This window comes from Dioscorea cayenensis, chromosome 21, assembly GCF_009730915.1.
Source record: "Dioscorea cayenensis subsp. rotundata cultivar TDr96_F1 chromosome 21, TDr96_F1_v2_PseudoChromosome.rev07_lg8_w22 25.fasta, whole genome shotgun sequence".
NCBI classification, from domain to species: Eukaryota; Viridiplantae; Streptophyta; class Magnoliopsida; order Dioscoreales; family Dioscoreaceae; genus Dioscorea; species Dioscorea cayenensis.
In genome coordinates, this window is record NC_052491.1 from 2,833,932 (window position 1) to 2,836,759 (window position 2,828).

Here is a 2,828-nt window from a genome sequence, read left to right on the forward strand (position 1 = left end):
CTGGATGCCTTAAAAAAACCTGCAGGCTCTGCATAAAATTTCTGAACATGCTCACACACTCAGAGCCTGCCTAGTATGCAAGTTTTACCAATGCAAAACATGGAATGAAGCTTAAACAACAAAACTTCGCCAATTCCACATGAAAACACACGATTAGTATTCAAAGTTCACAAGGAAATCTCAGCACAAGCATCTAAAAATCAAGACACCAACACTTAACAATTTTTTCATGCAAGACACTACATTATTCAACTAAGAAAAATAGTAACCACTAATCTTGACGTACCTTGTCTTACCTCACGGGGGTTCACGAATGAAAGTTGTCCTCTTACCCATGGCTTGAAAGCATGATGTGCAAAGTCTCTTGAGGGTAGAAGGTGAATTATCGGGCTTCGGACCACCTAACAATGATTCGTCCAACTTCTTCGGTTCATGTATGTCTCCAACAGCCTTGGAGTATTTCCGGTGGCGTCTCCTAGCCCTCTTCATTTTTTGGAGCACTTTCTTCAAGATCCCCAGGGTAGGATGGTACTTCTTCTGTCGAACCAAGCATCATTACTTCTTCATAATCCACCTCTTGGTCGAACAAACCTTCATACGGATCCGGATTGAACATTTCCTGCATGTATTCATCAACAATCTCATCAGTAGTGTCTAGAAAATATAAAGTATCATCGAAATCAAGAGAATGCCGCATGGCTTCAGCAAGGCGGTATGTGAGTTTATCATCTCCAACTCTCAATGTTAGCTCTCCGCCGTCCATGTCAATCAATGCTCTTGGTTATTTTTCAATCTAGAGGGATAAGGGATTCTTGGCTTGAAAGGTGGGGGTGCCACCTCTTTCTCTTTGCTCGTCCCCTCTTCTACCTCTATAACCTCGGGTGCGTGTTCTTTTGCCTTCTCACTCGGAAGCCTATCTTCAACCTCACGACCACTTCTCAAAGTGGTCGCCTTCACATGCTCTCTAGGGTTGGTCTCTGTATTGCTCAACAAGCTTCCATGTGGCCTTTTGGAGAGAGACTTTGCAATTTGCCACACCTGATTTTCAAGGTTATGCAAAGAAGCGGTGTGGTTGTGAAGTGTAGCCTCGATCGATTCAAACCTTGTATTTGCAAATTACACAAATCTAGTCAAGTGCTTCTTGTCACCATTCGTGTTTCCAAACCCGAGACTCGCTTTTCCACCGAGGGGCTTGTTGTTGTTGGAAACCCTGTGGCCCCATGGCCTTTTGTGGACCCCCCGACATTCCATGAGAAATGGGGATGATTCTTCCAACCCGAATTGTAGGTTTTGCTATATGGGGTTTCCTTGAGGTCTCATGCCATTACCTACAAAATCAACGTTCTCCACCGAAGAACCATCACCAATAGAGATTGGGCAATCGGAGGGAGCATGTCCTCCTCCACACCCGTTGCAATTAGCCATGGCCGCTACTCTATTTGAAGTTAGAAGATCTAACTTCTTAATCAAACTCTCCACTTGAGCCGCCAATGAATTTATCGCATCAATTTCATGGAGACCGGCCACTTTTTTCTTCTCCCTAGCGTTCCATTGGTAGCTGTTTAACCCCATTTCTTCAATTAACTGCCGAGCTTCAACGGGGGACTTGCTACCTAAGGTACCTCCTGTTGCCGCATCCAAGAGTTGCCTTGTACTTGGGTTTAAACCATTGTAAAAGGTTTGAACAATCATCCACTCCGGGAATCCGTGTTACGGGCACTTTCTCAGGAGCTCCTTGAACATTTCCCATGTCTCCAATAGAGACTCCAATTCCAACTGAACAAAGGATGAGATCTCATTCCTAAGCTTTGCAGATTTTCTGGGAGGAAATTAACGGGCAAGAAAAGTTTCTACCATCTCCTCCCATATGGTGATCGATGCTCTAGGTAATGAGGGAAGCCACTGCTTCGCTCTCCCCTTTAGGGGAAATGGGAAGGCTCTCAACTTGATGGCATCATCTGTCACTCTATTTATCTTCAGCATATCACAAACCTCGAGAAAACTCTCTATATGACTATTTGGATCCTCATCAGCCAAACTGTTGATCTGTGCGGATTGCTGCAACATGTGGATGAATGCCGATTTCAACTCAAAGTTCTGAGATATAATAGGGGGATGCACGATACTTGATTGTGTCCCCTACACTGAAGGTCTGGCATAATCGGATAATGTTCGCTGTTGCTCGTTCTATTCTGCCATGTTTTCAGATCCTTCCACTTCCAAATCAGCTAAATTAGACTGTTCTTGCACATGCTCTTTTCCTTTACTTCTAAGTGTACGTTCAAGCTCAGGATCTCCTTCAATCAATATTGAGGGATTCCCTCGAGTCATAACTTGGAGCTGCACCCAAAAAGAAAGAAAAAAAAATCAGAACGATAATAGAATAAGAAGATATGAAATAGAATGTATGGTAAAATAGATAAGAAAAGAAAGTGCAAAGTATCTCTAAAGGCCTACTCCCCGGCAACGGCGCCAAAAACTTGACAAAGTCCCCTTGCGTATATCCCGCAAGTGCACGGGTTTGTCAAAGTAATAATCCCGTATGAGCGCGTATTGAATCCACAGGGAGTAATGAATAAAAACACTTAATTCACTTCTTAGCTATGTGAAAGATCAATAGTGATAAGTGTGATAATGATTCAATTCTCAAAGGTAAAAGCAACAAGTAAGAGAGCACGAGTAAAGGAGAAGTTAAGGCAATCGATAAAGATGGGGTACTCGGATAATGCTCCACCTAGGACGATCGCTTCAACTGTAAGAACTATCTATTATGCTTCCTAATCAATGCAATAGTGAGTCGTGGAAATCCTTCATTACATAATCCCAAA

The 2,828-nt window shown here is 43.1% G+C and overlaps 1 non-coding gene across 1 annotated transcript; it reads left to right on the top strand.

The window, feature by feature from the left end:
* The first annotated feature begins 1,702 nt into the window (after window positions 1-1,702).
* On the top strand, window positions 1,703-1,809 carry LOC120252652. Its single transcript, XR_005534109.1, has one exon. It is a non-coding gene; the product is annotated as a small nucleolar RNA R71 (small nucleolar RNA).
* Window positions 1,810-2,828: the final 1,019 nt, after the last annotated feature.